The sequence below is a fragment of the Heteronotia binoei genome, chromosome 9 (assembly GCF_032191835.1).
Source record: "Heteronotia binoei isolate CCM8104 ecotype False Entrance Well chromosome 9, APGP_CSIRO_Hbin_v1, whole genome shotgun sequence".
Lineage (NCBI taxonomy): Eukaryota > Metazoa > Chordata > Lepidosauria > Squamata > Gekkonidae > Heteronotia > Heteronotia binoei.
The window spans coordinates 103,942,339-103,965,302 of NC_083231.1; positions in this window are offsets into that span (position 1 = coordinate 103,942,339).

Genomic DNA, 22,964 nt, shown 5'->3' on the forward strand with positions numbered 1-22,964 from the left:
ACAGATACACATATAGTAACTGCCAATTAACTTTTTAATGGCACAGAGATAAAACGATAGGAAAGGTTTTCCCTGCTAAATTTGAATGGCCGTATACCTGTTTTTTGTGGAACGAGGAATGCCAGATGTTCAGAAAGGGAAGTGTTGTTAGAGATCATATTGTAAATTGTCATTGGCAACTGGAGCAGATCAGAAAATTTCAGAAGTAAATCAGCTTATGTTTCGTAGATTACAGCAAAGCTTTTGACTCTGTGGATCATGAAAAGCTATGGTTGGTTTGAACAGAAATAGGTGTGCCGCTGTATCTGATTTGTTTTGATGTGCAACCTGTAATCTGAACAAGACGCTACTGTTAGGACAGAATATGGGGAAACAGAATGGTTTCCAACTGGCAAAGGTGTGATACAAGGATGTATTTTATCTCCCTATCTTTTAAATCTATACGTAGAACGTATCGTAAAGAATTAGATTAAATTTCAATGAAAGTGTAGTGAAAACTGATAGAAGGGACATTAACCATTTGAGATATGCAGATAACACCACATTACTGGCAGAAAATTGTGAAGACTTGAAACAATTACTGATGAAGGTTTAAGCAGAAAGTTCCAAAAGCAGAATTACAACAGAACATCAAGGTGACAAAAGGAATGACTACTGGGGAGCGTGTTGGTTTGAAGCAATAGAACAAAGTAGGAGTCCAGTAGCACCTTTAAGACCAACAAAGTTTTATTCACAGTGTAAGCTTTCATGTGCTAAAAGTACAACTTCATCAGACAATGAAATACAGTGAGCAGAGTTACATATAGCTGGTGGGCAATGCAAAATAGTACCAAATAAGAATCTATGGCAAAATAGTACAATTAACAATTGTGCTATTTTTGTACAGTTTTGTACTAATTTTGCCATAGATTCTAACTTGGCACTATTTTGCATGCTTAACCATTGCCCACCAGCTATATGTAACTCTGCTCACTGTACCCCATTTCATTGTCTGAAGAAGAAGATATTGGATTTATATCCCATCCTCCACTCCGAATCTCAGAGTGGCTCACAGTCTCTTTTATCTTCCTCCCCCACAACAGACACCCCGTGAGGTAGATGGGACTGAGAGGGCTCTCACAGCAACTGCCCTTTCAAGGACAACCTCTGCCAGAGCTATGGCTGGCCCAAGGCCATTCCAGCAGGTGCATATGGAGGAGTGGGGAATCAAACTCGGTTCTCCCAAATAAGAGTCTGCACACTTAAGCACTACACCAAACTGGCTCTCATATGAAGTTCTCACATGAAAGCTGACATTCTGAATAAAACTTCGTTGGTCTTAGAGGTGCTACTGGACTCCAACTTTGTTCTACAACTTAAAAGTTTGATGATAAAAAAATTTAAATTAAGACTTTCTATTCCTAGGTTCCATCACCAAGCAAAAGGGAGACTTAAACCAAGAAATCAGGAGACTGAGCCTTGAAGGAGCTAGAAAAGATACTCAAGTGTTAGGATGTGTCACTGGCAACCAAGATCAAGATGTATTCATATCAAAGTATTCCTCATTCGTATGTATGGGTGTGAAAGTTGGCAATGAAGAAAACTGAAAGGGAGAAGGTTGATTCATGTGAAATGTGGTGCTGGAAGAGTTTTACAGATACCCTGGGCCGCCAAAAAGACAAATCATTGGGTTCGAGATCAAATCAAGCCTGAACTCTCCCTAGAAGCTAAAATGATTAAACTGAAGTCTGCTTAAGAGCATACGAAAGCTTACATTTTGAATAAAACTTAGTTGGTCTTAAAGGAGAACTTGTTTACTGCTTTGTTCTATTGCTTCAGACCAACACGACTGCCTACTGGGATTTGATTAAACTGAGGATCTTGTATTTGTCAGGATGTCGTTAGCAGAGTAAAGCAGGAAAGGAAAGGAAAGGTCCCCTGTGCAAGCACCAGTCGTTTCTGACTCTGGGGTGACGTTGCTTTCACAATGTTTTCATGGCAGACTTTTTACGGAGTGGTTTGCTTCCCCAGTCTTCTACACTTTCCCCCCAGCAAGCTAGGTAAAGCAGAGTAGACTGCAAAAATAGCCAGGCATACCCACATTTAGCTTTAACAAAGTAATCTTTACTTGTCTAGTGAGGGAAAGGGTAAACTGGAGTTCTACAAAACAAGAAAAGGTTTTAACATCCTATCTGACTCCTCTGACTTACAGGTTGACTCTCTAAGGTCTAAGCAGCAACTGCATGGAGATCTGGGGACTTAAACAAAGGGTCATAAACTGTAACCTGATGCTTTCCCCCAGACCATCCCCAAATCTATCGATTACCCAATTAGGGCTTTCCCTTAGAGGTTAATATGCATATTGACACCTAGCTTCTGGGAGGAGATACATGCAAGCTAACTGATAGGTCCAACCACTGACTAGCTAAGTACCACCATACATAAACAATTAATTAACTCACGACTGCAGGAAGTGAAATTGCCAAAACCCAACAGTATTTTGGTCACATTACAAGACAAGAATCACTGGAAAAGACAATCATGCTAGAAAAAGTTGAAGGCAGCGGGAAAAGAGGAAGGAAGACCCAACATGAGATGGGCTTGCCTCAGTTGGCAAGACCTGAGCAAGGCTGTTAACAAAAGGATGTTTTGGAGGTCATAGGGTCACCATCAGGGCTTTTATTTTTTAGCAGGAATGCACAGGAATGAAATTCTGGCTGGCTTGCCATCAGGGGTTGTGGCCTAGTATGCAAATGAGCTCCTGCTGAGCTTTTCCTACAAAAATAGCCCTGGTACAGGAACCCACGCACACACATGGAGAAAAGGCTATGTGGAATGGGGGCTGTAATAAGGAGGCAAGTTGGACAAGGTTGAGTGAAAAAGCTGGCTGGAATTCCAGACATAGTAAACGTCACACAGAATCCCCTGCTAACAACTAGCTTATTTGTCTGGTCCTTCTGATTGGATTCCCAGGAGGGCTGCAAGTTTTAATCGGCTTAATAAGTAGATGGATCAACTAAAGGCTTAGTTAATTAATTGTGGAAGGCAAACTTTAATGGGCGGTAGTTCCGATTTTTTTTTCCTTTTGTTTGTTTTTATTTTACACTGCCAAAAAGACAAATCACTGCCAAAAAGACAAGTGGAAGGCGGGATATAAATCCAAAAAATCAAATCAAGTCTTAACTCTCCGTAGAAGCTAAAATGACCCAACTGAGACCTTTTTTTGTTCACATGATGAGAAGAGAAGCTTCACTGGAAAAGACAATCGTTCTAGGAAAAGTTGAAAGTAGCAAGCAGTGTTCCCTAGCTCACAGTTTTTTAGCCTCTGGCTCACACATTTTTGTCTTAGCTCAGGAAAAATGGCCCCAGAGCAAACTACATAAGAACATATGAAGCTGCCTTATACCGAATCAGAATCTTGGTCCATCAAAGTCAGTATTGTCTACTCAGACTGGCAGCGGCTCTCCAGGGTCTCAAGCGCAGGTTTTTCTCACCTCCTTGCCTGGACCCTTTTTAGTTGGAGATGCTGGGGATTGAACCTGGGACCTTCTGCTCTACCACTGAGCCACCTTCCCTCCCCCAACTAATTTAGGCAGTGGCTCACAGCTTTAATGCCAGTAGCTCACAAAGTTGAATTTTTGCTCACAAGACTTCACAGCTTAGAGGGAGTATTGGTCGCAAGAAAAGAGGAAGACTCGACATGAGATGGATTGACTCCATCAAGGAAGCCCCGCCCCTCAGTTTGCAAGATTCAAGCAAGACTGTTAACGATAGGCCATTTTAGAGGACATTCATTCATAGGATCGCCATAAGTGAGAAGTGACTTTATGGTACTTAACACATGCACAGAGCCGGATTAACAATTAGGCCAAGTAGGCACTGGCCTATGGGCCCCCATGACTTTAGGGGCCCAGGCTGTCTTTCCCCCCTGCTTGCAGCCCTCCCAGCCTGCACATGCAGCCAGCAGCTGAGCTGCTCTTTACCCGACTTGCCTGGTGTGGTTGCTGCTGGCGTTGTCCCAGGTTTGCCTCTCTCTGCCTCTCCCACACAGCTTAGTAAAAGGGGCTTTTAAGAGGGGCCTGCAGGCTGCAGCAGGGGTTGTGGATGGTGGGGTGGATGCTGAGACTCTGAGATATTGCAAGGGGCCCAAGATTTCAACTGCCTAAGGGCCTCCACAGGGTTTAATCCGGCACTGCACATGCACACGAGGCTGATGATGAAGGAACTGAAAGTGTGAAAGTTCTTCTATTCGTTGGCTTCATCATCGTCATCATCGGATGGCATTTAACACACGCCCGCCTGTTTTAAAGGCAAGGGAATTCTGTCAGGGAATTCTGCCTGCCTTGGATAAAAAAAATGACCCATCTTAACATGTGGAAAGCTTTTTGCGACACAGAGGGAATAACATCCCACCGAGCCCCTATAAAAGAGACACGACATTTTCTCCACGCCCATTTGCAACACTAGTTCAAATTCCAACTCGGTCAGTTTGAAAACTTTTCAATGGGGCCCTCCAGCTGTTTCTTTTGTATCAGTCTGTTCTGCAGTAATCACAAGACGCCGTGACCTGGATAGCCCAGGCTAGCACAGTCTCATCAGATCTCAGATGCTATCCAGGACTGGCCTTGGTCAGTATTTGGGAAGGAGACCAAAGTGTTGTGATTCAGAGACAGGCAATGGCCAACTACCAACTCAACTGTGGCTTGATGGCATGCACACCCCACTTTTAAGAAGATGTTACTTAACTGAAGGTTGTAAGAAGCTTCAGCTGCACATTTCTGCCTATTAAACCCCTGTTAAACAGACAGGATCCCGCCCCCCCCCCCACTCCACCTCTCGCCAGCTTTATATCTCCAGCATGGCCTCACTAAACCTCTAAGATTTAGGTTGCATCCTGGCTACATCTTAGTCTTTATTCAATATTTCAACCTTGCAAGGTTTAGCTATCCATGAATTCCTACATGTGTGGGCAGTGGGATATCTTTTCTATTCAGGTGTTATCTGTTTGGCTTTTATCTTGTCCTCCCTACCAGGTGCCCCTGGTGGCCTACGCCGGGGAGTTGTGCTGATTATTATCCGCCTTGTCACCAACACCCTTGAGAGGAGGGTGCAATAGAATGTACTAACTAGATGGATAGATAGACAGATGTCACAAGCCATCTCCAGTAGGTGACCCATGACACCTACTTACTTTGTATAGAACTATCGGAATGTTTAAAAATGAAGAACTCAGTGGCCAGGGGAAGCAATGCTTTTTCCCAGGTCCAAAATATTGTCATTAGAATGTTAGGAAAAGACGTTTCAAGAAGAATGCTGGTTTGGATTCTGGTGCAACATAGCTGCTACTCTATCATGACGGTCTTTATAGTCCGTTTGAGCAATTGGGTTTACTTATAAGGAGAGCTTAAATAATCTGTTGCAGTTATCAATGCAGATGCAGGGCAGAGCGCCAATCAGCTGACCTCAAGAAATGCACACACATGCAATGGAACTTAGCCAAACCCTTGAGAGCATAACTAGAACTAGGCATTCCCTAAATCAGGGGTGTTGAACTCATTTCTTATGAGGATCAGAGCTGACATAAATGAGACCTTGTTGGGCTAGGCCATGTGGCAGCGGAGATATAAATTTTATAAAGGGCACAGAAAAACACAATTAAATATTTTTAAAAAAAAAAAAACTTAAAACAATAGCACTCATTGGTCTTAAATGTGCTTTCTTTATAACTCTCCATTGGGATCCAGGGAACTGGGCAAAGGAAGCTTGGGCTCTTTCCTTTCTTCCCCAGGGGACCAGGAAGGGGAGAAGCCTCAGCCAATGGAACGGAGAGAGGCTTGGCTCATTAGCTGTCCTGTGCGATTGAAAGAGCCTGGCAAAGCAAGCTCTCCCTCCCCCACTTCTTTCCCAAGGAAGGAGCCTCAGCTAATGGAGAAATACAGGCTTTGCTCTGTAGTTCCTGTGCGATTGAGCAAGCCTTGCAAAGCAAGCTGTGATGCAGAAAGAAGTAAGAGAGATGGAGAAGGAAGCAGACAACAGCCAGTTGCTCGAGGGGCTGATAGGAGCCCTCTGGGGGCTTGATTCGGTCCCTGGGCCGCATGTTTGACACCCTTGCCATAAATGCTGGATGCAAGCCCAAAGAATGATGAATTGAGCTATCCCAAACACTTGGATGAGCCGGCTATTTTGCACCTGGCTTCCGGGGTAGGGACAGGAGGGAGAAACAACCCAGGCTTTGAAAACTACTGCTAACAAGCATGAGAGTGAGAATGTTCCCCTGAGAGCTGCTCATGCCTCTTCCAAGGGACTCAGGGCAACTAGCATAGTTGGAGTCACCCGGGCCAATACACACTGCCAGGTGTTTTTGTTATCAACTTTATTCTCTGTGTCTTTCAAATATTGTCCATGCGAATATTGTCCAATATTGTCCATGCTTCTGTTTCCAGTTGTCAAAGTGAGTTTTGATTTCAGCCTTTTTGTAAACGTCTTTGGTTTCTGCAACCTTAAATAAGCCTGCCTTGTGCGCTTCAACTAGAAGCTTCACTTTGCTTTTCTTGGTGTAGTCATTCAGTGCTGGTTTTTCTTCTTTAGTTGCTTAACTTTCAAGAGATCTCTTCTGCCTCATTTTCTTGGTACGGAGAGACGATCAACATCACCTCTAGGATGCAGTGAGTGATGCAGCATCATTCCCTTGCGAGTTTTGCGATCCATTGCTTCTAATTCTGCTTGGTTCCAATCGATAATGCCGGCTGGATCTCTTAGACCTGGAACTGCCAACATATTAAATACCCCTACTGTGTTGCCTCAATTTAATTTTGTTCACAAAATCTTTTTAACTCTGTGGTAATACTGCTTGGTTGCCTTTTTCTTAACAGGGGTATGACTGATGTTGTCACCTTCCAAAATGCCAAGATATTGGTAGTGTTTTGAAGTTGTTGTTGCTTGACAACTTGATTTCTTGCAATTCAACAAGCTTTCCTCCCTTCAGTGCTAATGCTGTGCTCTTGTCCAGGCCAAATGCCATTGCTATTTCTTTGCTGAATATTCAAACTGTTTGTAGTAAAGAATCAATATCTGATAATGACTTTCCATACATTTTCAAGTCATCCATATACAGTAAGTGTGTAATCTGTGGGCCTGTCTTTGAAAGCTGTGGTGTTGAGAGGGATGATTGCTGAAAATGGTGGTGATGATGATGATGATACGAAGCCTGGTGCCACTATGAGAAAGGCCGTTACGCAGACCCGCTGACCATACCTCAGTGGCAAGAGGACATACAGTAGAGCCCCAGATGCTAGATATAAGAGGCATTCAAAGCTTGTAGTGAGAATCTCTTACCATGACATCTGAAATGGCCTCTCAGGTTGTGTGAACTGTATGCAGTAAATAACAAACCAAAATGTACTACAGACTTCTAATGTGGAACCAGTAGAATGCGCCAAGTCTCTGCCAACTTTATTCTCGGCTGTGATGCAAGATTCAGCTATCAGGTTAGATAAACATGACGGCTACTTGAAGAGACTTCCGTCTCTCGGGTGAACTTTGTGTGGGAGACAAACATAGGAGGCAAACACAACAGAGAAAAACACAACAGTGAGGATTGCATCCCGAGGCAACTGTTCCCTGTGGAATGTTCAGGAAGTAACTTCAGGACTGAAGGCACAGGTGATGGGGTCCTTAAATATCCTGTTTTACAGACCCAGCTTCCATGATCTTGAACACATTTTGCCTCTATAAGATGAATTGGTGACACTTCTACCCAATTGTTTGTTGCATCCTCTGTCCAGGCAACCTTAGAACCATAGAGTTGGAAGGGACCTCCAGGGCCATCTAGTCTAATCCCCTGCATAACGCAAGAAACTCACAAATACCTCCCCCTAAATTCACAGGATCTTCATTGCTATCAGATGGCCATCTAGCCTCTTGTTTAAAAAAAACCCAAGGAAGGAGACCTTTGCTTGCTCACTTCTCTGTCCAGCATCTGGCTGGAACACAGGAAGTTTCCAAATACAGAGTGTGGCTATTGGTCTATCTATCAAGAGTAGTCTTGTCTGCTCTGACTGGCAGTGGCTCTCCAGGGTCATGGGCAAAGGTCTTTAACATCGGTGTTTCCCAACCTTGTGGTCAGTTTTATTTTCAAAACTGCAGATGCTGGCGATTGAGCCTAAGACTTTCCACACACAAACCAGATGCTCTATCACTGAGTCCTAGGCCCTTGGAAGCTCTTGCAAAGTACAACCTACGCTTCTTGCAGGGCGCTGGCAAGCTCTGTTGGGCATCGTTGTTGCCCTTTGTGTACTAACAGTAGGTTTGCCAGCTCCCCACTGGAAGTGGGGGATCCCCCATCCTGGGCCCCATGCCCTGCACACACCCCACCAACAATCAGCTGACCAGCAAGGAGACTTACCAGAAGCAAATGGGATGCCTGGGTTACATCACAGGCAATGTGGTGACATCATTTCTGGTGTGTACAGGAAGTGACATAATCACGTTAGTGACGTCTTAGCAATGTTCAGTTATTGTGGCACAAACTCAAGGGTGGGAAGCATCTTTACCATGGAGTTTTTGCCCAAATACCAGAGCGCCACTGCAACATCATAAATGTGAGGATGGCACTTCCATTACATCCCAGAAGTGACATCACTAGTGACATTGTCTGGGCCTCCCTCCCACTCCTGGTAAATTTCCCCTACCTACCACCTGTTGCCAGGAGGGACCTGGCAACTGACAATGGCCCATAAAATTCCTTTGCAAGGTGTTCTTGGCATGGAAAATTCTATCATGGGAAGCAAGATGTCATTCAGGAAAACTTCTTCACAGATACTGATTGAGAAATCCCCAATCAACATCAAAGGAACACCATTTCCCTAGAGCGCAGTTTGTAAACGAGTAGTAAGCCAGGGTATCCTCATTTATTTGCATTTTATCCTGCTTTTTCCCCAAATCAGGGTATTATGGCCACTCTGGTGTATGCTGTCCATGATTATTTTTGTAGCCTGATCTTCTGCATGCTTACACAGAAGTAAGTTCTACTGACTGAATAGGATTAAGATTCAGGTTAGCATTTTAGCCAAAATTCTGTCATACGCTTCTGCCTGGAAATTAAAATCACAAGAGAGGCCCTCTTGACTGTCCCATTGACCAAGGAAGCTCATATGATGGATACAGAAGAGAGGGCCTGTTTGGTGGTAGCCCCACAATGATGGAACACTTTCCCCAGGGAGGTGCTCCTGGATACCTCACTCTAAATCCTTAGGAGGCAGCCAAAAACCATTTTATCCAGGATGACAGTGTTTCCCCACCCCATCTATCAGTAATTTTAAAACTGTGGTTTTAATGTATGGCCTTTTATGTGTTTTTATGTACGTTTTACGTTCACATTGTAAGCTGCCTTAAGTTCTGCAAGGTAGAAGGGCAGTGAATAAATGTTTTAAATAAATAATGTGTTTTCCTTCTGCAGTCTCTTGTGCATTGGTACACAGGGGTTGGCCACCTTTTCGACAGGCCTCTGCCTGTGATAGACCATAATTAACCAGTGAAGCATTTCAGAGGAGGGCGGGGTGATTGATGTCATTGTCACCTGCAGGGGTGCTGCAAGAGTTTGTGGTGAACGTGTTTGCCGACTGAACTTACTGTGTGTGACTCTGACGATCAGATATGAACTGATCACCAGGTCTGCTCAGTTGGGCGCCAAGTGACTTTGAACACTTGCCAAGTAGACATACCACACACACACACTCCAAACTATGCATGCGCAAAAATGCAGCCAACTCAAACCAATCCTTAGCCTTCATTGATTATAGTAGCTCCTTAGAGACCAACATTTCACAAAATACACACTTTCAGGAGTCAAAGTTCACTTTGTGAGATACACAAGGCCTTTTTTTTCTGGAAATAGAGGTGCTGGAGCTCTCAAGGGTGAAATAGAGAAGAGAGACACACAGGAGCCCCTCATGAACTTTTAAACATTTTTTGAGAATTTTGTTTTCACAAAGAGGGTCTGGAACTCTGTTCAGCCACGTTCCCCCAGGGAAAAAAGTCCTGGAGACACAACAAAGTGAGCTTTGACTAGGGTTGCCAGCTTTGCTTGGGAAAATACCTGGAGATTTTGGGGGTTGAGTGTGTGGAACAGGGGTGGCCAAACTGTGGCTCGAGAGCCACATGTGGCTGTTTCACACACATTGTGTGGCTCTCGAAGCCTCCACCACCCCATGGGCCAGCTTGGAGAAGGCATTTCTCTCTTTAAATCACTTCTCCAAGTCAGCCAGTGGCATAGAGAATGCATTTAAAGTTACTTTCTTTTCACCCCTTGCTCCCTCCCTTCCCTGCAACTCTCAAACATCTGATGTTCATGTCTTGCGGCTCCAACATCTGACATTTATTCTATGTGGCTCTTACATTAAACAAGTTTGGCCACCCCTGGTGTGGAGGGTAAGGTTTGGGAAGGGAAGGGACTTCAGCAGGGCACAGTGCCACAGAGTCCACTCTCCAAAGCAGCCATTTTCTCTAGGGGAACCGGTCTCTGCCATCTGGAGATCAGTTAATAGCTGATCATCTCTGGGCTGCACGTGGAGGATGGCAACCCTAGCTTTAACTCATGAACGCTCATACAGTGGGAAATTTTCTTAATCTCTAAAGTGCTACTGGACTCAAGTTTTGTTCTCCTACAGACTAACACAGCAACCCATCTGAAAAGTTGCCTTTCAAATAACTAAGGATGAACCCTGAACAGTAGGATTTAAAAACAGCAACATTGATTTATGACATGCACAGGGCTGGCCCGAGACTGTCTGGCACCCTAGGCAAGGCTAATTTCTGGCACACACACCCTGCACGGATAACATCACTGAGTCACATGGGGGGGGGCACCCAATTTGGCACCCCCAGAAGGCCGGCACCCTAGACAATCACCTAGTTTGCTGGGCCGGCCCTGGACATGCCTGTGATTTGTGACTGTTTAAACAAGTGTCCTCCCAGTGGATGGGAGGAGTTGGGTGCAGTCGGGCTGTGTGAGAACACACATATGTGAAATGCCAATCATAGTCCTTTCAAAGAATAGGCCTTGATGTGAGTTGAATCAGTAGCTGTTTGCTTCTGTTGGTAAAGACACAGTGCAGCGGGTCACATGAAAACTTGGTAACCCTATTGACACAGCTGCAGCAACCTCTGGGCTAATATTCTCCCTCCTTCCTTATTCGTATATATTTAGGTCATACTGGTAACTTCAGGGCTTTTTTTTTTTTGCAGCAGGAACTCCTTTGCATATCAGGCCACACACCCCTGATGTAGCCAATCCTCCAAGAGCTTACAGGGCTCTTAATATGGGGCCTTCTGTAAGCTCTTGGAGGATGGGCTACATCAGGGGAGTGGCCTAATATGCAAATGAGTTCCTGCTACAAAAAAGCCTTGGATATCTTCATTCGCTACAATCTAGACCAGGGTTTTCCAACCTATGGGTCGAGACCCAAAAGTGGATGGCAAAGCCTCTGAAAGAGGGTCATGGGCCAGTACCCCCTAATGGCCATCCCTGCCCTTTTCATTGTTCTCTTTGTATCTTGGGAACCAAGATCTGACCCTGGAAACAGTATCTTCCATGTCATACATTGGAGAGCCGGTTTGGTGTAGTGGTTAAGTGTGCAGACTCTTATCTGGGAGAACCAGGTTTGATTCCCCACTCCTCCACTTGCACCTGCTGGCATGGCCGTGGGTCAGCCATAGCTCTGGCAGAGGTTGTCCTTGAAAGGGCAGCTGCTGTGAGAGCCCTCTCCAGCCCCACCCACCTCACAGGGTGTCTGTTGTGGGGGAGGAAGGTAAAGGAGATTGTGAGCCGCTCTGAGACTCTTCGGAGTGGAGGGCGGGATATAAATCCAATATCTTCTTCTTCTTCAATATCTTCTTGGTATTTTTTTCTTCACTGCATATTCACGTTGATCAAGTAAAATGTATCCGGATGGTTACTAGAGGGAGTTCCTTATAATCTTAGGGAAGTTTAGCAAAAGTAACTGACAAAGAGAGGGTGGTCAGACTGGAATGTAACTTCAAGGCTGTGTATGTTGTAATGCCACTCGCTTGAGGTTTATAGTGCGCCCCATTGAGCCATGTTTGTTGGTTTCACGAGTCAAAACCGTCTGGTTAGTCGCTGTTGAAAAGAGAATGCTTCATTGAATGGGTGCCAACTTAGGTTTTCGTTTGCATAGGAGAGGTGACTGTACCAACTAAACTTGGACTTGTGCGTCACTGTGCCAAAAAGGGCTGGGAATCGCTGGTCCAGACCAGTGTTCCCTCTAAGCTGAGTTAGTGTGAGCTAGCTCACAGATTTTTAGCCTCCAGCTCACAGATTTTTTGTCTTAGCTCAGGAAGGATGACCCAGAGCACATCAATGTATGCAGTACCACCCAACTTTAATGCCAGTAGATCACAAAGTACGTATATTTTTTGCTCACAAGACTCTGCAGCTTAGCGGGAGCATTGATCCAGACCTGTCCTCTGCCTTCTCCTGTATTAGCATTGGGGGCGCTTGTGACATCAGCAGCTTCTGGATCAATCCTTGTGCTTTGCCTTCTCCTTTATTCACGTCTCTGGATCATAAAGCGCTAGCATCATAAAGCACTAGGGCCAATATGCTTCCTTCTTCTCTCTTCACTCATTCAGGTATTATGGAGAAGCTGAGTGAAATCATAGCCAGTGAGGGTGATCATTCCGGCTCTGGATCCAGCAGTAACAGAGGACTTGGCCAAAGGCTGTAGATGCCCCTGGAGGGGAGGGAAGAGCCATGAGGCGGTTGGTGATGCGACTGGCAATCCCTTGTTTGCTATGCATTTTCTAGCTGCCCTGCAAATTACCCATGTGGGGAGGTGCTGGGGCTGGAGTGCTGGACTAGGAACTGGGAAACCCAGCTTCAAATCCCCACTGTGCCATGGAAGCTTTCTGGGCCACTCTGGGCCAGTGTGATGGACAGCCAAAGGTCCTGCCTCTTTCTGCCAATCACCAATCCCCTGTATGCAGGGCCAGCCCTAGACTGTCTGGCACCCTAGGCAAGCCCCCCCCCTCCCCCTGCACTGATAACGTTACTGAGTCACATGGGGGTAGGGTTGCCAATTCCCAGGTGGGGGCAGGGGATCATCCGGTTTGAAGGGCCCCCCCCCTGCCTCAGGGTCATCTGAAAGTGGGGGGAGGGAAATGTCTGCTGGGCACTCATTATTCCCTATGGAGACCAATTCCCATAGGGAATAATGTAGAATTGATCTGTGGGTATCTGGGGGAGCTGTTATTTGAGGTAGAGGCACCACATTTTCAGCATAGCATCCAATGTCTCTCCTCAAAAGACTCACCAAGTTTCAAAATGATCAATTCTATGAGCCCCCAAATAAGGTGCTCCTATTCATTATATCCAATGGAGGGAAGGCATGTAAAAGATGTGCAGTCCCTTTAAATGTGATAGCCAGAACTCCCTTTGGTCAATGATGCTTGTCCCAACCTTGCTTCTGGCTCCACGCCCAATGTCTCTTGGCTCCACCCCAAAGTCTCCTGACTCCACCTCCAAAGTCCCCAGATATTTCTTGACTTGGCAGCCCTAATGGAGGGGCACCCAATTTGGTACCTCCAGAAGGCCGGCGCCCTAGGCAATCACCTAGTTTGCCAAGTGGCAGGGTCAGACACTGTTCTCCTCGCCTCCATTTTATTCTCACCACAACCTTGTGAGGTAGGTTAATTTGAGAGTTTATACAATCACTGCCTTTAGAAGGTCACTTGGGTTCAGTCCATCTTAGAAGGTCATAAGGTTTCCAGCCCTCAGGTGAGCCCTGCAGATCTCCTGGGGTTACCATTTATTTTGACAACAGAGATTAGTTCCGGTGGGGGGGGGGGATGGTTACTTTGGAAGGTAGATTGTATAGCTCTTGGAAGATTGGCTACATCAGAGGTGTGTGGCCTAACATGCAAAGGAGTTCCTGCTACATAAAAAGCCCTGATTATACCCCACTGACAACTCTCCGCTCTCCAAACCCCTTTCTCCTGAGAGGTTTCCCTCAAAATTCCCAGGAATTTCCCAACCTGGAGTTGGCAATGCTAGCTACAGACTACATAGTACACCACTTCTTCATAAATGGCAATGGTAGGATCAGGACTTTTTTGGTAGAAGCAGCCCAGCATGATCACATTTGCATATTAGGCCACACCCCTGACACCAAGCCAATTGGAACGGTGTTCCTGTGCTTTCCTGCTCAAAAAAAGAAAAAAGCCCTGGGTAGGATATTAATGAAATAAATTAACAAATAATAAAAACCATGTTCTTCTGTGGGATTCTTTTCTCCATGACAGAGTTTTGCCTGTTTTCCTTTCATTGTTGTTGTTAAGAAGGAGATATTGGATTTATATCCCACCCTATACTCTGAGTCTCAGAGCAGTCACAATCTCCTTTACCTCCCCCCACCCCACAACAGACAGCCTGTGAAGTAGGTGGGGCTGAGGGAGCTCTCCCAGAAGCTGCCCTTTCAAGGATAGCTCTGTGAGAGCTATGGCTGACCCAAGGCCATTCCAGCAGCTTCAAGTGGAGGAGTGGGGAATCAAACCCGGTTATCCCAACCGGCTCTCTCTTAAGTATGAGTGCATTCTGAAAACATTTAATTCTGCTTTCTCACTAACCAGTAGTTGTGCTAATAGAAAATTAGGGTCAATTTTTTAACAATGCAGATAACCATTAGTTCAGGAAACAGGTAATTAAAGGCAAATTTCAATAAGGGCCATCTCAAGAGCTTCCGGCCTCTCCCTGAAAGTTAATTAGTTGCTCCCTAAACTAGGCCAGGAGAGCTCTAGTACAGGAAATGTATTCTTAAAGGGCCAGCAGTTGGACAAAGGAAGCGCTGCTTTGAACAACCTAAACAGGGAAGTCAGTACTTAGTGGAGGCTGCCATACTAAACCTCTCTTGAAACTGGATGGGCCTTACTTTTGAGTTAACAGCCTGGGGATGCTACGGAGGTTGGGGGTGGGGGGGAAACCAGCGTTTCAGGATAGTTACGGGCAGTGTTCCCTCCAAGCTGAATTAGTGTGTGCTAGCTCACAGTTTTCTAGTCTCCAGATCACACATTTTTGTCTTAGCTCAGGAAGGATGGCCCCAGAGGAAAATAACGAATGCAGTAGCCAAACCACTTGCTCACAGCTTTAATGCCAGTAGCTCACGAAGTGGAATCTTTGCTCACAAGACTAGGGCTGCCAAGTCCAATTCAAGAAATATCTGGGGACTTTGGGGGCAGAGACAGAAGACTTTGGGGGTGGAGCCAGGAGACATTGCGGGTGGAGCCGGGAGCAAGGGTGTGGCAAGCATAATTGAACTTCAAAGGGAGTTCTGGCCATCATATTTAAAGGGCCTGCACATCTTTTAAATGCCTTCCCTCCATTGGTAATAATGAAGGATAGGTGGTACCTTCTTTGGAGGCTCATGGAATTGGACCCCCCAGCCCAATCTTTTTTTAAATTGGGGGGGGGGGGATTTTGAGGCGAGGCACTGGATTCTATGCTGAAAATTTGGTACCTCTACCTCAAAAAACAGCCCCTGTGGGGCCCAGATGCTCACAGATCATTTTTCCATTATACCCTATGGGAATCAATCTCCATGGGGAATAATGGAGTGCTCAGCACAGCAGACATTTCCCTCCCTCCCCCCCCACTTTCTGATAACCCTGACGCGGGGGGAGGGCCTTCAAACCGGGGGATCCCCTGCCCCCAACTGGGGATTGGCAACCCTATTTTGGAGTCATCGCACCCTCCCTGATTTCCTCTGCAGTTCATACACAGCTCTCGTCAGAGATACTCGCGGTGAGATCATTATTGTAATGTCTCCCAGACTAATTTTTGATGTTCAACTACTTGCCTAGAGAGGAGAAAGCGCCGCGCGAGCACATACACTTGTACAGTCAGAATCTGTACATGTTTACTCAGGAGTAAGCGCTTCTGCGTCTGGATGGCCAGCCGAGTGGCAGTGCCTGGGATCATTGCAGAAATGGGCATTGTATGAAGTTCTTAAGAATTTCCTCGATCTTGAGGGTTTTGCCATAGATGCTTGGGAAATTCCTAGAGCGTCGGGTGACATGGTCTTTCCTTCATTTTGCTCCCATCAAGCAGCATTAGGCTCCTGGGGGTGACAACCCTATTCTTAATTCAGTGAGGCTTACAGTCAATACTCCCTCTAAGCTGTGGAGTCCTGGGAGCAAAAATTCTGCTTCCTGAGCTACTGGCATTAAAATTGTGAGCGAGCAATTTGGCTGCTGCATAAATTATTGTGCTCTGGGACCATCCTTCCTGAGCTAAGATAAAAATGTGTGAGCCAGAGGCTAAAAAACTGTGAGCTACCTAATTCAGCTTACAGGGAACACGGCTTATGGTCAACTGTGGCTGTACAGGATTGCTTCCTTCACTTATATTGTAGACGCAGAAAAGAGCAAGAGTCCAGTAGCGCCTTAAATACTAAAAAAAAGTGGCAGGGTATGACCTTTTATGAGTCACTGCTCACATCTCAGCTACAGCTGTTATAATTGGAGAGTAGAGTAGAGCGATTGCAGTTGCCAAATGACAATAGCAGGCATGATTGAATGAGGTGTGGTATGCAGAGGGCTAGTAGGCACAAGAAATCAGCACTGATGAGACACGTAACCTAGGTCTCAGTTCACTCTAGGAGGATGCATTGTCTTGAGCTTCATTATCAGTATCAGAAGTGAGCAGTGACTCATGAAAGCTCGTCGCCTGCCCAAATTTTGTTAATCTTTAAGGTACTACTGGACTCTTGCCCGTTTTTTACTGCTAAAAAGGTAACGATAGTCCCCTGTGCAAGCACCAGTCGTTTCCGACTCTGGGGTGACGTTGCTTTCACAACGTTTTCACGGCAGACCTTTTATGGGGTGGTTTGCCTTCCCCAGTCATCTACACTTTTCCCCCAGCAAGCTGGGTACTCATTTTACTGACCTCATTTTACTGCTACGGACAGACTAACATGGCTACCCATCTTGTATTGTAGATATGCCCTGAGATCATGCCACCCTGACTCATTTACGCCTGTGGATGAACTAGCATTTCAACCCTAGATCTCACAGCCAATTGTAGAACTTCATCTGCTAAGCCCAACCATCATTGTCAGGATCTGAACACATGCAGCTACATCCTACGCAGAGTTTGGCACAACTTAATTCATCAACAGCAGGCTTGAGTTTGGTGCGTAGGTCTGCAGCCATAATCTGTTACAATCACCTTCTAATCCGGTCTCCTGTGTATGAGTTTTGAATGCGGCTGCCTTTTATTGTTTACATTCAGGGGTTTTTTTTTGTAGCAGGAACTCCTTTGCATATTAGGCCACACATCCCTGCTGTAGCCAATACTCCTGGAGCTTACAGTAGGCCCTTTACTAAGAGCCCTGTAAGCTCCAGGAGGATTGGCTATATCAGGGGGTGTGGCCTAATATGCAAAGAAGTTCCTGCTACAAAAAAATCCCGGCTTACGTTTACATTTTAGTATGCTGGACTCAGTAAGGCTACAAGCCTAGCGCGTGTTTAGTTTGGAGGCAGCTCAGCTGAATTCGGTATGACTTGATTCTGAATAAAAACGTTTAGGATTGCAACACATGTTGTGAACTAACCTTTACCCACAGTGAAAAGGCTGTATGAGCCGGGAGGGGAAATAATGTTCTACTGACCTACAAGTATGCTGAAGGCCAACGTCTTATGATCCACTTTTCATGATTCTGCTTTTGCCAAAGTCCTTCCATAAAAGATGGTAAAGTTCACTGTGGGGGCATCGCCTGCCTTCTCATCAAAGAATAACTTGGTTGATGGGAGAAATGCTGACACTGAAAAAGCTGCCACGTCTGCACCTTGGCCTCTCTCGGCTGTATTTTTCACACAGTATCTTAGATTTCACCACCTGAAACTATTTATTTATTGCATGTCTACAAAAGAACATAAGAGGCCTGCTGGATCAGACCAGTGGTCCATCTAGTTCAGCATCCTGTCCTATACCATGGCCAACCCGTTAATACAGAGGCTGAGGCTTTCTCTTGATATTGCCTCCTGCCACTGGGATTCAGAGGTTTAATGCCTGTGATCATGGACTCACCTTGGCCAGTGGCCACTAATAGGCCTATCGTCCATGAATCTGTCTAATCCATTTAGTCACCTTGGCCAGCGTCCACTAATAGACCTATTGACCTATTGCCCATGAATCTGTCTAATCTGCTGTTACACTGTATGCCAAAGACCATCACGACATCCTTTGGCAGTGAATTCCACATTTTAATAACTTGCTGTGAAGTCTTTCCTTTCGTCTGTCCTGAATCTACTGCCCATCCGCTTCATTGGATGCCCTTGAGTTCCTGTATCCCAGCCTTTTTCATCAATAGGGTTGTCAGATTCAGGTTGGGGAACACCTGGAGGTTGGGTGGGGCAGAGCCCGAGGAAGGTGGTATTGGAGGAGAGGAGGGACTTCAGTAGGTTACAATGCCATACAATCCATCTTCCAAAGTGGCCATTTTCTCCAGGTGCAGGCCTGGGACTAGGAGATCTGGCACCTAGGCCTATTCCTCCGCCCCCTCCAGTCTCGTGCTGCGTGTGCTTTGCGTGTGTGGCCCGATGACATCGCCAGAAGTGACGCACAAGCGCTCAGTCCAGCCCTCCCCTGCTTCAAAGGGAGCCAGCTGGCTCCCTTTGAAGCGGGGGGAGGGGGTGTCAGCCTGAGCTCTTGCGGGAAGCGTTTTTGGGTGTGGGGAGGCAGAGGCGGGGGGAGGTGGGGGAGATGGAGGGCAGCGGATGTGGGGAAAGGGGGTGCCTCATGGGGCTCCTAGGCCAAGTGGTGCCCGAGGCAGCCGCCTACTTGGCCTACTCTCACGCACCGGCCCTGTCCAGGTGAACTGATCTCCGTCATGTGGAGATCAGTTGCTATCCCAGGAGATCTCCAGATACCACCTAGAGGTTGGTAGCCCAATCCATCAAGGAACAGAAGAAGAAAGAAGATATTGGATTTATATTCCACCCTATACTCTGAATGTCAGAGTGGTCACAATCTCTTTTACCTTCCTCCCCACCCCCCACAACAGACACCCTGTGAGGTGGGTAGGGTAAGAGAGCTCTCCCAGAAGCTGCCCTCTCAAGGACAACTCCAGAAGAGCTATGGCTAGCCCAAGGCCATTCCAGCAGCTGCAAGTGGAGGAGTGGGGAATCAAACCCGGTCCACACACTTTACCACTACACCAAACTGGCTCTCATACGATTCCTGGGAGGTCTCCTAAACAGGCTAGCTCTGCTTAAATTCGGCAAGGCTGCTATATAAGATGCCTTCCAACCCTATTGAGCTATTGTAGCATAGCAAGGCTACAGTCCCAGTGAACATATCAGGCCTTCTTTCCAAGCAAATGTGCCTAGGATCTAGCTTTACAGCATTTGTTAGGCTTTTTGGTCCAGCACTGATCTATTAATGTGTTGTATTTTGTAATAAGAGCCTGTATGTGCGCATATTTGTTTGACCCCTGAGAAAGACCATTTTAAGTTGAAATGTGTCAGGTCAAGTAATTTCCCATTGTTGTTGTATGATTTCACTAAGTAAGGAAGCAAACGATGCCTAAATGCTTTGAACTTTCTGTAATAAATGCATGTATTTTTGGATCATGGTTTTATTTTAGATCCTGCTTTTAATTTTTGGTCCTTACTGTATATTAACCTTTTAGGTTCTTAATTCCAGTTTCTGGGTTAAGTCTTTTCCCCCCCTCTTTGTTTTTCTTTGTACATAACGCCACACCATGCAGAGGTTTTCCCAGATGACAGCAATAAACAGATGAAAGGGAGCACAGTCACATCACAGCCTTCTGGTCAAGGACTGTAATAAACTTTGCTACTACTACAAGTCACATCACAGGCCACAGAACAGGAAATATCATACAAGACTTCAGTTAACACGGCATCACAACTTTCATTTTTAAAATAAATAACCATATCTTACTATTTTTTTTTAAAAAAATCACCATTTAAAAAAAATCACAGCTCAAAATAAAGCTTTTATACTTATTTTCACACTGTCCTTTCCATGCACATCTGTGCATGCTCCTTATTTTACACGCAGATTAGAGCACCGACGAATCTGGGATTTTTAAATTAGTAACATCACAATACCAGCCTTGGTCTTTGGGGTTTCATCATGACCATAGAGTTCCCTCTTGTGGCTGGACTAAAAGGTGCACCACAATGCACTTGTAAGTAACCTAGAATGCAATTGACATACATTATAGTTCCATTACCCTGACCTGGATGGACCAGGTTATCCCCCATCTCGTCAGATCTCAGAAGCTAAACAGGGTTGGTCCTGATTAGTACTTGGATGGGAGGGAACTGAGGAAGTCCAGGGTGCTACAGAGGCAGGCAATAGCAAACCACTTCCGAATGTCTCTTGCCTTGAGAATCCCCTACAGGATTGCCCTAACTCAGGTGACCTGACATCACTTTCCACCAGAAACTTTCATCACTTTTCCCCCTTCAGCTTTCCATACAGTCTGCAAAACAGGGCTTGTCTTGAGCAAGAACGAAGTTCCAGCTGGATTGGTGTCAGGGGTGTGTGGCCTAATATGCAAATGAAGAAGACGACGACTGCAGATTTATACTTCGCCCTTCTCTCTGAATCAGAGACTCAGCGGCTTACAATCTCCTATATCTTCTCCCCCCATAACAGATACCCTGTGAGGAGGGTGGGGCTGAGAGGGCTCTCACAGCAGCTGCCCTTTCAAGGACAACTCTCCTTTCAAGGACATCTCCTTACTATCCCTGGGCCGAAGGAAGCCCGGTTGAAGTCCACCAGAGAAAGGGCTTTCTCTGTTATGGCCCCTACATGGTGGAATCAGCTGCCGGAAGAGGTGAGGGCCCTGCGGGACCTTGTTCAGTTCCGCAGGGCCTGTAAGACGACCCTCTTCCGGCTAGCCTTTACTTAGCTTGAGAATTTTACTGTAACTTGCTGGATTCCTTTTATATATAGCTGAAATATTTATGTGTATTAATAACTAGGGTTTTATCTGTTTTATCTGTTTTAAATATGGATCCCTTTATATGTGTAATTTTGATGGATCTACTATTGGAAGCCGCCCTGAGCCACTTGTGGGAAGGGCGGGATATAAATCTTAAATAAATAAATAAATAAATAAATAAACTCCTGCGATAGTTATGCCTAACCCAAGGCCATTCCAGCAGGAATGGCCAGTTTGGTGTAGTGAGAACCAGTTTGGTGTAGTGAGAGCCAGTTTGATGTAGTGGCTAAGTGTGTGGACTCTTATCTGGGAGCACCAAGTTCGATTCCTACTTCTCCACTTGCACCTGCTGGAATGGCCTTGGGTTAGCCATAGCTCTGGCAGAGGTTGTTCTTGAAAGGGCAGCTGCTGTGAGAGCCCTCTCAGCCCCACCTACCTCATAGGGTGTCAGTTGTGGGGGGAGAAGATATAGGAAATTGTAAGCCGCTCTGAGTCTCTGATTCAGTGAGAAGGGCGGGGTATAAATCTGCAATTCTTCTTCAGGTGCAAGTGGAGGAGTGGGGAATCAAACCCAGTTCTCCCAGATAAGAGTCCGCGCATTTAACCACTACACCAAACTGGCTCTCCTGCTGGGCTTTTTCTACAAAAAAGGCCCTGTGTGAAACCATGGTGATGTCAGGGGATGTGGCCTAATGCGCAGATGAGTTCTTGCTGGGCTTTTTCTACAAAAAAAGCCCTGATTACTGCCATATTATTAAGGATATCACCAAACTCCCACAATAAATGGACATTTGAAACAAACATGGAGACACAAAAATTTTACTGTCAAGTCATATATTAGATGGTTCTGTAAAAGTGTTGTCTAGGGGCCAAAACCTCCAATGATGCTAGAGGGGGATAGACACATCCAGAGCCTCAGGCACGCAAATCAGCTGGAGGGAGGGAAATAGAGTCCAGGGTGGCATAGTGGTTGGTGTCATTTAACAGTCTGGGAAACCCAGATTCAAATCCCTACTCTGCCACGGGAGCTCATGGGATGACATTGAGGCAATAGAAAAAAGAACCCGACACTAGGCAATGTAAATAAATCAAGTCCCACCCAGTTTTCTGTCTCAAGGGCTGAGACAGGAAACTGCGTGGGACTTGATTTATTTACATTGCCTAGTGTTGGGTTCTTTTTTCTATTATTGCACTCCAATTTTCCATATTGTATATGACTGGGTTTCCCAAACTTTTCTTTCCCATGGCCTGGTTATTTTTACACTTTCCTTTGTGGCCCACTAAAATTTGGGGGTGGAGCCAAGAGACAGGAATTATATCATTTCCTGTGGTGTCAAGGTCCAAGTGATGTCACTTCTGGGGCACACTGAACCAAAACTCCACCTTTTCCTGTGATGCAACCTCCAGGGCACTTCCCCAAACCTGCCTCTTCTTCTGAAGTAAATTCATTTTCAGAAAAATCTCTCTGAAACTCATGCTGAGCCAAAATGAGGGTGGAAAGTGGGCAGTCCTCTCTTTCCACCTCCACACCTGCATGCACCTATCTGTTTGTGTGTTCTTCTCCAGCTTGCAAGCACTCCTAATGCCCATGTTCAATTGCCGGCACCACCTACATATCCCTTCCTCAACAGCACTGGCCAGTGTATGCAGTTGGGAGTGCTGTTGCCATTGCCACTAAAATCATAGAGTCATAGAGTTTATGAAGGGCTTGCAGCCTTTTACTGGCTGTGTTTCCCATGCCTTTAAAAGCAACCTGTTGCGCAGATACTTAGCCAGTGAACTTCTTTCATCCTTTTTAATATCTACAGGAGGACTTCAATTTTGGTGTCAGACAGCTGTTAAAAGCAGGACCAGTAAAATGGTGCCAAGTTCATAGTACCATCACTTCCAGTGCTGTTAAAATATACCGCAGTAATCTCCAATAATCTCTTTCTGCTCCACACCTCTCACTCTCATTCATTCACACAGAAATCTCATAGAAGGCCAACTGGCTACAACTGG